The 13,924-nt window shown below is 37.9% G+C and overlaps 1 protein-coding gene across 41 annotated transcripts in view; it reads right to left on the reverse strand.

Moving 5' to 3' along the window:
* The window catches only part of ZBTB20 (zinc finger and BTB domain containing 20), a 1,019,756-nt gene that overhangs the window by 51,675 nt on the left and 954,157 nt on the right, over positions 1 to 13,924 (reverse strand). For all 41 annotated transcript variants that reach the window (XM_069069927.1, XM_069069948.1, XM_069069956.1 and 38 more), the window contains one exon: positions 11,099 to 11,286. The gene's annotated coding sequence lies outside the window, so the exon portion shown is untranslated. The remainder of the gene's footprint in view (positions 1 to 11,098; positions 11,287 to 13,924) is intronic.

Raw genomic sequence — 13,924 nt, forward strand, 5'->3', positions numbered from 1 at the left:
TATATATATATATATATATATATATATATATATATATATATATATATCTTTGGCTGGGAAGAGACAACCATGTTATTAAGTTGAATAGTACTGAAGTTTACTGTTAGATACAACTCCCATTAGTAACAGTGCTCAGAAGCCAATGGTTCTCCCCACCCCTCTCCCCACAAATAACTGTGATTTCAATTGCCATCTGTCATCTCTGTAGTGAAGGTAAATGGCTAGTAAACAGCCCACTGAGACACAATTTAAAATTTAGATCTTTTGACTGAATCTAAACTTCACAGAATAAGTTCCCTTAATAAAAGGATGTGTTCTGTAAAACCTGGACTCAGTCCAAAGGTTGCACCCAAGGACCTAGAGGGCCACAGGTTCTCCATCCCTGAATCATTACACAAATACATTACTTAGATGGTGATCTTGCCAGTTCAAGCTTGGTCAATGTATCTCTGACATTTTTGGGTTCAATTAGAAAGGTTTCTGGCTCCTGGAGGCTGGAGAGATTTAGATTTATCATGGAGACTTCCCATCTGCCTTGGTCTTTACTTTGATACTATAGAACTTTGAAGGTCCTCTAATCTCACTGATGTGTACTCCTACAAGGATACACACTGACCATCATCCATGCATACTCATCCTGGCCATAAATCCTCCATAGAGAGTAAACCCAACGTGCCAGGGACGAGCATTCCAGTTTTCTTGATGTTGTGTGTATAACAATGGAGCACACGAGCTGAACAAGTTATACTTTGTTCTTGCTACATGGCTGGCCCATCTTTTTTTTTTTTTCCTTCCTCTGGTTACATAGTTCCCTGACAACATTCTTTATGAATATTTTTTTGGTAATGTGTTTACTCACATCCCTCTTGCCCTCTAGATGACCATCAACTTTAATTCTTCAGAGATGGTGGGGGCTTCAATCAATTTTAATCAATTAAGCATTGTTAAGCATCTAATGTGTGCCAGCACAGTACTAGGAACTGGGAATACAAAGACAGAAATAAAACAGTCTTTGCCCTCAAGGTGCTTATATTCTATCAGGGACAGATGTATATGTGCTGATTGAAGTAAATTAAAATATATACAAAATAAACATACTGTAATTTTGAGGGAAGGCATTAGAATCTAGGGGGATCAGTAAAAGCCTTTTGAGCTGAGTTTTGTTGGAAGCTAAAGAGATTCTGAGAGATGGAGGAGAGGAAAGAGGGCAATCTATGTATGGGTTGACAGTCTGGAGATGAAATGTTACATGTGAAGAACAGCAAGAATGCTACCTACATTACAGCACTGCAGAGATCCTGAAAGTAAGTGATATCTGAGAAGACAGGCAGGGGCCATATTGTGAAGGACTTTACATGCTAAACAGCAGACTCTGTAACGTTGTCTTGATGCCACAGGTACACTGTTATCCATGACTAGGAGCTGGCACAGTGGCATCCTATCTAGAGGGAATCCCTCTTCTATTTGGATTATGTGATAGGCATCCTCCATTAAAGTGGCAAAGATCTTTGGTTGGTATACATCTTCCTATTTTATGCTGCGATTGGTATTCAAAGATTGTTGAACAAAACTATATTTGTTGTTATTTTTCTCAAGGAATCTCCTATGATTTTGGTATACATGGAAGATACCCAGTTGGAGGAGAGCTTTTAAAAAAGGCAGTTTTCTTCTACCAGAACAAATGCTTTTTAAAGTCAACAAACAGCCAGCCCAGTAAGATCTCGCTACATCTTTCAGTCAGCTATATGAGGAATGATCTGCTAAGGGAGACCGTTTATAAAATATTCCATGTTCTATTCTCAAACCTACATCAAGGATGTCCTTAACCATATGTAGATTATTCTCATAAAATTTTAGAGGGGAGAAAGTAGATATAAGGCCTGGTGGTTATTGACATTCTCTGGATTGCTTTTTTTTTTTTGAGTAATAATAGGGTCTGAGTGCCCTGGTCTAGACTGATGAAATCACTTGTCTTATTAAATCCTAATGCTTACTGATCACCATTTGTTACTCCCCAATGTGATTCCTTTATTCCAGCCACGTCAGTCTACTTGGCTTCCACCCCAACACATCTCACTTATGACTGTTTTTTTCTCATGCTGCTCTCTTCATCTTCTCTTGTCTACTCTCCATCAACACAAATCACATGTGTTCTTCAAGCTCCAGATCCAAGGTTTCTCCAGGAAGCCTTTCTTTACTAACTCCTTCCCATAGGGGTCACTTGATTACTTCTGTTCTTTGACCCACTGGACTCTGCACTTGTTTTTATTCTTTAGCTTATCTTCTCATCTGGTCAGCAAGCTCCTTGCTGGGAGAGCCTTTCCTATTTCTTCGGTCTCTTTCATACTGTTTAGGGAATGTTTAATATGTGTTTCCAGAGTGAATGATTCCAGCCTTGCACCTTTACCTTAGAAATGTCATTTCCATTATAAGCTGTGAAACAGAAAACAGTATGCTACTATTAGGGGAAATGATGATTTACAGTCAGTAAAAAAGGAGAAAGGAAACAACTTGCTGGTGAAGTATCAGTGTATTAATAATGGCGACTTATATGGGTGAGATTTGTGGATGGGGCCTTCTTGAAAATTGGTAGAAAGAAGAACCACATTAAAAAAATCTACAAGCAGGCTCTTTATTCCACCTAGAAAATAGAGCCCTGAGGGCACTAGTAGATGTATGTGTGTGTGTGGAGGATTATTTAAATTTGGTTGTGGAAATCACTGACAGATATGGAGGAGCCCTAATTTTGTATAATGAAATTTGCCATGGGCAGAGGAAACACATATGAAATTGTCACTAGCAGCTGCAGATAAGAATTAAAGATACACTATAGTAAGAGATAAAATGGCAAGATGAGGAATAGGATCCTAAAAATAGAGTTATCAACCATTACAAGAAGGAAATAATCATCACTACATGATTATAAATGTTAAGGGGAATAACTCAGGGTGGCTGCAGATAGAGTACCAGGCAATGATAAATCAACTTGAAAATGAGAGGTGATTTGGGGGGAGGGGGTTTGTAAAAAAAAAAAAAAGGACTCGCTAAATGCCAGGAGCATGTTGTTGGCAGATTCTGGTACGGGTTGGGTTAGACGTCTCTTCCATATCCCAGATTCTAATCTGTGACATCTACAAGTGATTGTTCTTCTCCAGCCCAGACTGTTTTCATTTTGACAATTGCATAGGTGAGATTTGTAGAGGTTGTCATCAGCAGAGCTGCCCCTGCTTTTCTAATTCTTACTAAATACATGATGGTAGAAAGCACCTAGAAAATGTTAAAATTCCCATTCTGGTTTATTTGGTCATTTTTTAAAAAAGTGGGATAAGCAAAGTGTCTCTTAAGAAGATTTGTATTGGCCATAGCTGGTAAAATAATCATGGTGGCAAAGTATAATCAAAAATAAACTGTTTCAATGCTTAGCTGAGCCAAGGTCTGAAAGTACTAAGAAGGTCGCTCTGGTTTGTTGTGTGACAGACAACAGGCATCAGTGAAGGAAGAAACTGGGAAGAAGTCACTAACTAATGGCAATCAGTTTAACCAGTATACTATAAGAAGAAGTCAAGTTTTGTGTAAAGAGGGAAATTGTGACAAACTCAAAATAAATGTGGTTTTAAAATAATTATGCTCTCAGAGGTAGCTATGTAGCACAGCGGACAGAGAAACTGGGCATGGAGTCACTTATCTTCTACTGCCTCAGTTTCCCCAACTGTAAAATAGGCACAATACTAGCAATGACTTCTCAGGTGTGTTGTGAGGACAGAGGAGATAATATTTGTAAAGTGCTTACCACAGTGCCTGGCACACAGTAGGTACTACATAAAGGCTTATTTCCTCCTACCTTCTTCATCACCTCCTATCTCCCTCCCCACAAATGGATGTGATAAGAACAGATGATATAAAAAAATGGAAAATTCTCAAAAGAAAGATACTTTGTTGGGGCTTCTGAAATGACATCATAATTATTTACTGAATACCTACTATGTGCAAAGCATTAGGCAATGTGTAGAAATTCATAAATAAGGAAGTACAATGAAGTTACAAATAGTGAGAAAATCAGCTTTAAAGAAATGAAACTACAAGAAGGAGATATAAAGCCAAAATGTTTAATTATACAGTAAGGAAAACTTTAGTTAACTACTAGATGTAGAAAGACAAATACTGGTTCTTTATGTGTAGCAGAATAATAGACATATGAGATTCTTGGGGGTGGGGAACGATTTGATCACAGGGCTATGCTATGGAAGATTCTATAAATGATTTTTTTGCAATGGCCATAATGTGGAGAGGAAAAGGAAATACCTGCCATCAAGTAGCTTACGCCATTCTAGTTTGGTTACAATAAATTAGTGTGAACCCCAAGTGTTTTTCAGAATTGTCCAACTTGTCCTGAATTCCATAAATAAACTCTTTTTAGAGGATGCTGTTTTTTGCCATGTCTCTATTACAGTACTTCACAGATGGACCATTTTTGTCCTTCCAAAGTCTAAGAATAACTCTTTCAGCTATCAAGACATACCAAAATCCAGTTCAGCTGTTCCTTTGGGATTCCAGTTAGTTTAGACACATCTGCTGAGATACATGCATTTGAATCCAAATGAAGCTTTTGTTTGATTATACATTTGAACATTTATAAGTTTTTTTTTTTTGCCAAAAAACTTCTTATTTTTTTGGCATCCTTCAAGCACAGATCTATAGTTGTAAATACTGTCTTTGAACACCTCCAGCACAAAACTCAACCTATTCATGTGAGCAGGTGCTTAGGAAAGGTTATGGAAGATTTTCTACTGAATCAGCCTTATAGTTTGACTTTCTCAACACATACAGTCAAACTTGCCAAAAAGGCCTTCAAACTTGCTTGAGCAGTTTTCACTCATATAGAAATATATTTGCACATGCAGACAGCCCAAGTAAAAGCAAATCAGAATCTGTATGCCCTGTCAGAGTTAAGTCTCTTTCTTAAATATTAAATACCATATGTAATAAGACCTAACAAAAAGTGATATATGCCAAGGGATATTTTAAAGATATAGGTATAACAGTTTCAAATTCTTGATTTGTTTCTAACCCTCCCCCTTTCCCCTCAAGGCTCAGACTTAAGCCATTTAGTGAAGGCTTATTCCTTTTAGTGGAATCATTCTGTATGCTCTGGCATATATATTCTCAGTCATGATGCAATTCTATTGTGTACTTTTACCAATTCCATTTAGTCATAAACATTTTTTCACATAGTCGTTCCAAATCATATTCTTTTCCAACATGAATGAGAATCATTTACAGTCATCCCACCAAGAGGCAAAACTACAGGAGAAAAGACTGATTTTCTAAAGTCTATTCTTTTTCTAAAGTTTATTGGAGGAGTCCTCCACTCACCTGATTCTCATCAACATTTTTTGTTTTTTAAGTTATACTGGAATATAGCAATAGTATTCCCTGAACCTTAAGATGCATTATACAACCAATTCACTTCTGCAGTGGACATACCCATACCCATGACTCTAGACCATATGTTATAGGGTGGTCAGAAACCTGTATATATATCCACTCATCAGATTGCCTGGTTCTTTAATTCAGAGAATAAGGGTGCTTATTTACAGAAGTTAATCATTTCCTTCAAAATATCCTTTACCCTATTTACATGCTTGCATATTCCTTCCATTTTGTTTTTCCCTACTGCTTTACCAAGGGAATTAATTATCTAGAGGAAAAGGAACATACAGTAAGTACATCTGAGATACAGGATGAGACACAGTATGTCATCTATTAGGCCTGGCTAAGACCAGCAGCTGATGCTAAATGGTAAGGAACATGCACCAAATGTTTTTTAATCACAAAGTTAGTAATTAATTGCTCTTTAAAATACATTTTATGCTTCTTTCTGTCTGTGTACATGAAATACACATTTAGTGCATGCCAAAAATTAAAGCATTATGGTTTAAATGTGACTGGCACGGAAGTCCAGAAATCAGAGCTAATGTTCCCGCAGCAACTTTAATTCTGTCCGTGGGCACACACAGTGCAGCAGTCTTTCACTTTGTCATAGTACATATACCCGTGTTGTTCTGGGGTTTAAGCAAAAGGTTCATACATTCAATAGTTGAGAGAGAAACAGAGAGAAAGACAGAGAAGGGGAGGGAGGGAGAGAGAGAGAGAGAGAGAGAGAGAGAGAGAGAGAGAGAGAGAGACATAAGGAGACACAGAGAAAGAGAGGGAGAGGAGGAGGAGGGGAAAGAGGGAAAGAGAGAGACAGAGAGAGAAAGAGGGAGAGAGAGAGACAGACAGACAGACAGAGAGGGAGACAGAGAGAGACAGAAAGGAAGAGGGACAGAGAGGAGAGAAACGGAGTGAGAGAAGGAAGAGAGAAAAATAGTTTTCCTCTATATACATTGTAAGAAACAATGTCCTTATGCCCAGTGTTGTGTAATCCTAGAATGAAAGACTCTGCTGTGATGCAGACACTCAAGGGGACAGTTACTGTTGCTGTGGGAACCCAAACTTTGCATTTCCTGACTTTTGTGTAATTAAAATGTCAGCCTTAATGTGGCATTAATGTAGTTTGCCATTAAAAAAAACTTCTTTGTTTTCTTCTCAAAAAAAATGCTTTAAAAAGTTCAAAATGAACAAAGTACTAAAATTTTTAAACACAGGGAATGGATTAGCGAGGCAGAAGGACTAGCTGGGATGGGGGGTGGGGGAAGGCTGGTGGACACCAACGGGGAGAGAGAAAATCAAGAGCTTACCATAATCTTCTCTACAGTATAAAGCTTCAGTGAAATCATACTATCTCTAGAGCTAAAGTTAAACCCACCTACACAACAGTTTGTTAATGTGTAAAGGTTAAATTAAAAATAAATAACAAAAAACTGCTAATGTGTAAGTACATTTTGGCAAGGACAAAGAAATGAGAAAGTCTGATGTGGACAGAGTAAAATACCGGAAGGTAACTCACTGTGCAGACAGAGCAGTGAACAGAGGATATAATTTAGCTGAGAGCAAGAATTCTACCAACCAGGGTCTCTCAGAGGAGCAAAGTAAAGAAGAATTTGCTCTTCTCATCCATATTCCTATTTTGAAGTTGTGAGAAAAATTTGGGGCTATTTCTGTCATAGATGCACATTTCTATAGTTTGTTCTAAACTTAACAAAGAAACAAGGAGGCCTTCTCAAACAGTGAGCGTCATCTGCTTAGTAATGTTCTGGGTTTAATAGCTAGCTCTGCTGAAACATTTAATGACAGCACCGGCCCAGCTCAGGTTCTCCATTTCGAGTTTAAAACTGCTCAGTCCCAAACATCTGTGGCTTTCCTACTCCGTGTGTTCCAAAAGCACATCACTGTGCTGTGCATTATTACCATTTGAATTTGTTTATACAGTTTAAGTTTTTGAAACATGTGAGCAGAAGGAGAGTTTAGATGCAGTTCAGGGAGTTCACTGCAGGACAATTACGTTACTAAGTGCATTTGAAATTGGTAAAAATTTCAGAAGAGACATTAACTTTATCATTTAAGAAAAGGACTCCTCCATGACATTTCTTTTCATTTTTGTTTTTTTTCCTTCTGAATATTATTGAGATTACTGCAGAATATAGAATGTTTTAGTGACTGGCTGAGAATTTGGGAGCTCAGATTTGTCATCTTCTTGATGTAATAATAATGTTTTGAACACTATATAGAAAAATTATGTTTTTAATCAACAGGTCTCGTGCTTTGGGTTATTTTCCAGTTGGGGTGAAGGGTTTGGAGTAATCTACTCATATTTTCATGCCTGATCCTCTTGGTGATCAGTAACAGGACAGGGGTGCAATCTGGAGTGTGGCACTGAGAGAAGAAACAGGACACTCCCAGATAAAACCAATAAACTTGCCTCATTAGCCTGGTCCTATGTCATTTTGTCAAGCTGGGTGTCAATTTTCTCAGTTTTTTCATCTGTAAATTGGGAAGAATGATACTGACTGACAGGAAAAGATATTATAAGGAACGACTAAGAATAATATTGTCAAGCACATGACAAATAGAAAGGTGCTATAAAAGTTCAGTAACCTGTGAATGCTCAGAACACCACACCCTAGTGAATGTTTCTGAAGTTAAGGAGACTAACATGTCAAGGGCACTATTTTTAAATGCCCCAAATTTGTTAGTTATAAATGGGAACTGAAGCCTTTACCTTAAAGAAATTAAGATTTCAAATTGACCTATGGCAAGAATAAGATTCAAGAAGAAAAATAAAACTCCTGAATGTAAGCAGACCATCCAAAAACTTTAAATACTTAAAATAAACCTCTCTTCCCTCCTGCCTCAGAAAATCTTCAAATGAACAGATTTCTGTGAATCTTTCCCAAAACAATTTTCAATTTGATTTTTGATTTTCAAAGCAGGACAAACTAGGTCCTAAATATATTTTTCTAGAGAAAACTAAAACCAAACAAAATAGCAGGTTGGAACAGAGGGATAGAATCTATCTTGAAAATAAACAAACACAAAAAAGAACCCTGCGAAGAGATGGAGAGTCTTCTTTGTCCCCCTCTTCTTCACCCTTATTTCTGTCAGACATCCTATCGGGCAGGAAGCCACTAATTTCTTTTGAATGAGTGGGGTACTTTTGTATTGGGAATACCATGTTCACATCATTCTAGCTGATAAAGAGGAGCCTCTTTGTGCATATTTTAGGATAATGTCAAGCACTGGGGTTAAAAAAGATGTATGTGGTAAAGTACAATATTAAATAAGGTAAGTGCATTTCTATTTATCAAAACAATTAATTTTTCTTGTGGCAGGTCTGCGTTAAAACTACTATGTGTTATTGTTCCCTTAAGATTATGGAGCAGAATCAAATCATGAAGTTCAATGTGGGAAAGCTCTGGGCTCCACACCTAGCAGCGTGCCACCTTCCTTGGAGATAAGAAGAGGATGTACACATATCCATGGGCACAATGCCATGTTTTTTTCTATTCTTTACTGTAATTACTAAAAGAATGGAAACTGCCAGGCAAAAGGGCTGTCCTTTCTAGTATGGTGGATCATAAAACAACATCCCTGCCTCTGGACTCCTAAAGGCAGCTAGGAGGCACAGTGGATATAGCACCTGAACATGGAGTCAGGAAGATGAGTTCAAATTTGGCCTCAGACACTTATTAGTTATGTGACCCTGGGGAAGTCACTTAACTCTGACTCATTTTCCTGTAAAATGGGGAATCATAATAGCATCTACTTCCTAGGGGTTACTGAGGCAGCTAGGTGGCATAGTGGATAGAGTACCAGGCCTGAAACGTCCCTGAATTCAAATATGGCCTCAGACAATAGCTATGTGACCCTGGGCAAGTAACTTTCCCCTTTTTGCCTTAGTTTCCTCATTTGTAAAATAAGCTGGAGAAGGGAATAGCAAACCACTCCAGTACTTGCTAAGAAAACCCAAAATGGGGTCACAAAGAGTCAGACATGACTGAAATGGCTGAACAACAATAACCTAGAGTTACACCTGAGATAATATTTGTAAAGCACTGAACAGAGCCTAGCATATAGCAGGGGCTTGGTAAATGTTTGTCCCTCTCCCTTTCCCTTCTCCCATAGGCATCTTTACAGAGAAGCCAAACGATCTCAGACTTCAAAGAAGGTGAAGATTGGAATATTAGGTTACTCCTCTCCCTTTCCCACCATTATCAGTTGGTGAGCGTACTCCTAATAGAGAGGTGACGAATTCAGTGTGCATATTGAGATATGTGTTTTTGGACCTTGCTAGTGGGATAATGTGTTTTTCTTAACTATGCATATTTGTTACAAGAGGTTTGTTTTTCTTTCTTTTTTAATGGGAAGGAGAGAAATAAGGTGGATTTTCATTAGTTGAAAAAAATAAGTAAGAAAAAAAGTTAAGTGTCCTTGGCTGACGATTACAAACTTCTTTCACCAAATCTTTGCCTGTTAGTTTTACCCTCTACCCAGAAGGGCGGGTGAATAGGCAAGGAAGATGTTAAGTTCATCTAACTTTTGGCTTCTCTGTGGAGGTTATCTTGCATAGTTTTACATCTGTACTGTTAGGGAAATATCAACAAGAGATTTGGAATCTCATTTTCTCACTAACACTTTGATCTCTGTGAATGGGATTAATGCCATCCTTGTTTGAAAATAAGGCTTTTTTATTTTATTGACTGGGAGGCATATTTATCAATTCTTTGCCTGTTATTAATATTCTATAAATACACACAGATCCAAGAGCTATATCTTCAAACTGAAAAGAATTTTCTTAGGGACCAAACCCCAAAGACATTCTACACTGCCTTTTTCCCATTGTCTTATATATTTGTTTCTCTTTTCAGGCACCGGGTAAGGCTCCAGAAAATAAAATTTAAAAAAATCTCCTAAACGTGATTTATCAACTTTCTTAAAATAGAATTTGGAGAAGTGGCTCCCAGATCAGTGGGAAGACAGCAAAAATAAACAGCAATGAAGTGATTTCAATAGGGAAGAGCTCATTAGGCTGCCCACTTCCAAATTTAGCCCTCAGGCATTTTTTTTAATTAAAAAATATTTTTAACCTGAAATCTTATTGGCTTAAGTGAAGTCTGGGTGGTTTCTGAATTCTTGGAAACCATTTCCTTTTCTTCTGTTCAATTTATGCTATCCTTTAGCCACTTCAAAATCAATTAAAAACTTTAAAGAGGAAAATTTAGACAAACAATATGGGATTCCAATAACCAATGGGCATCTGAGATGTTTCATATGCTTCCAAAATGGAAGTATCCTTGGGTCTTACTAGACTTCTAAGGTTCACAAAGCCTTGTTCAATTTGTCAGTGAGGGAAGTAGGGTTTTCTAGTGTACAGGGACACCAGAAATGAAAAACTAAAAAGTAAAAGTACAACTTATTTTCTAAGTTGATAGACTGAAAGTAAATGTAGTTTTTTTTTTCACTTAACCCTCTGTGATCAATGGCATGGTCACTATATATATATATGATAGTTTAAACATCAGTGGAGGCTTCAAATCAAAATGGTGGGTGGGAAAACCTTAGTCACAGATGGAAATAGTCTGCTGCAATCCAGTAAGTCAGAGCAAATACACTGTTCTAAGTACCACATAAGATAGTGTCACTGAATGGGTGTACTCACAATCAGATGACCCGGTGTGAGCGTGTGAGTTTGTCAGTGAATGTGTTGAGTGGATGAGGGCTGAGTCTGGAGACGGAACAGCTTCAAAGTTCAGGCAGGGAAGGCCTGGCTTGGCGCTGCATCCACTCGGCTGAGTAATCTCATTCTCCTCAGATGCCTTCTGGTTTTCAGCTGTCTTGGGTTTCTTCCTGAAAATAAACAAAGGGCCCTTTGAAGGAATTGACTGCATATTTGGGAAAAGGCATTTTTAGAATCTGTTAAAGATAACTTGATTTTTTTTTTTCTGAAGGGGATGGGGGGGGGTGGGGGAGAGAGACAGGAGGTCCTGTATGTCCCTTGTTTTGAAACAAGCTGATCCTTGTTTTTTCCCCTCCAGTAATGGCCTAACTGGGAACACATTAAAGCATATGGGCCAAGCAAGCAGCTCCACATTTGGTCTCTGCTGACTGCATAAAAAAGACCCTGTCCCAGTACTTTAGACAACTTGAGCTACGTATGGCTGACATTATCCAAGAACACATCCTTTTTCATAATAGTTCTAACATGGTCTGGAAAAATACCAGTGAAGGTTTTTTACAGTTATAGCCATCTACCCAGCAATAGTCAGTATGATTAAAAACATGCAAACTTCCCTTGTGAAACATAGCCTATGGATACTCAAAATTATTTGCGGTATTGATTTTTAAAACTAAATACATGACTTGAAAGCAAAGTCCCAGTCCTCCAGGCCTCAAATGAAGCAGAGTATTCCGCAGCCACTCTGCAGTGAATTTGTAGGTGAATTGGTAAAAAAGTAGGTAAATGAAGTAGGTGAAGGAACACCTTAAATCCTATCCTCTTAAGTATTTTTGGGGTGACATTCTATTTTCATGAGTGGTTTAAGAGTTTAGGTGGATTTTGTTTATCTAGATGACTGGAAAGGTTGAAGAGTGAAGTTATATGATAATTATTATTTGCTGTTAGAAGAAAGAAAACTAAAGAGCTCAGCTATAGGTCAGCTCAGCTCTGTACTCTCCTTTCCAACTTAAAATCTAAACAGCACATAAAAAAGTCCTTTGTTACAGTCTTCCATGGATGGTAAATAGAAGGATTATTTATAGTTTTGAATTTGTTGCAACCACATCAACCAAGCATGTTGTTTCTATGGGTATGGGAATAAGTTTGTAATACTAAATATTCTGTAATGATAATTATTGTAATGGGAATTTAAAATTCATATTCTAAAGCATTTACAATGTAGAGAAATCAAGATCTGGAATGACATGATTCTGGTTCAACAGGTGGCAAAACTGAGCATTTTCAGAGAGAAACAGGTAGAGATGGAAGGGTAAATACCAGAATAAAAGCGAGGTGGGTAGATAGGCTTTTTGATGCAGGGGGAAATCAGTACAGGGGAAACAAGTTGTTCTATTATGTTATTTGAGAACACAGACTTTAAGAGAGAAGCTGTAACGAGAATCAATTGTAAAAGAAATCATAGACTGAATTCTAATTAAGTCTCATTCCTATTCAAAATCAGTTTTCCTACTCCAACTGGCTGCTCTGTCTGAAGCAGGAAAGGGCATTTTGTCAAGGAAGTACCAAAGAGCTAACTACCAGATGAGTAACATACACGTTATATTTTTCACTGATATTTAGTATCTGAAGACTAAGGAAGCTATTCTATTAGAAAGATAAATATGTTCATTTCTACTGCACACAGACCGAGTCCACCCTGATTTCAGATCCTAGTTCTAGATCGGAAAGGGACCTTAGAGTCCACCTAATCCAACCCTTTCATTTTACAGGTGGGCAAATGGAAGCCAAAAGAAGCTAAGTGACTTGTCCAATGTCATTAAAGAGGTAAACAGCAGAGCCAGGATTCAAACTCAGGTTTCGAGGCTCTAAGTTTATGTGATTTGTGAAGAGAGAATAAAACCTTTCCTGAAACAAAGTCATGATAAACAAGATAAAATTTCACCCCTTTTGTAAAGTAAAAATTATTTTTCCCTCCATATAAATGCCCTTACTTTCCTCCTCTTCCCCCACATTGATAATGCTTCCTGACAGATATCTTGTACCATAGACTTCCTTATGTTGTCACTGAAGAGCCTTGGTCTGCTCTGGGGGTACATTTAATATTGGGATTATCTCTGGAAGACAAAATATAAACACTTTATTATCTATGTCTTTTAGTTGTCATTTCTTTTCACCTTGTTCCACACTTACCCTTCTACCATGGTACTATTTTCCTTACTCTACTGCAAAAAGACTTTACCCGAAAACAGCTCCCATCTGACCTCTTCCATTTTTTTTCTTTTGACCTCGATATTCTATATTTGAGACACATGAGAGTATCAGACACCCTCATGAAACAGCACAATTCAAAGGTTAGAAAGGCACAGGTGGGTCAATCACACCCTATGAAGTCTGTCAAATGACATGATGACCAACTAATTTATCAAGCAAAAATGTCAACTTTACTTTTAAAATTGCAAAAATCTGGCAAATTGGAGGGCATGACAGCCAAAGTCTCATCAAATTCTCAACAGCTGTTAATTCTTCTTCAGAGCCTTTAGAGGGCAGCAGCATACAAGCTGACTCCAAGAAGCATTTCAGAGAGACAAAATCCCCACTAGAATCTTCCTCCTGGTCACCATGCCAAAGGTTAGTTAGTTTGCCAAGCTCCCCCCCCCATCTCCTCCCCCCTTCTCTCTCTCTCTCACTGTCTTTCTCCCTTCCTTCCTCTCATCATTTTCTTTCTTTTTCCTTTCTCTCACCTCTCTCCTTTCCTTGGTGTTCTCTCTCTCTCTCTCTCTCTCTGTCTCTCTCTCTCTCTCTCTCTCT

Source organism: Petaurus breviceps, unplaced genomic scaffold (assembly GCF_028583685.1).
Source record: "Petaurus breviceps papuanus isolate PSGF00001 unplaced genomic scaffold, PetGlider_PUasm1.0 90792, whole genome shotgun sequence".
Lineage (NCBI taxonomy): Eukaryota > Metazoa > Chordata > Mammalia > Diprotodontia > Petauridae > Petaurus > Petaurus breviceps.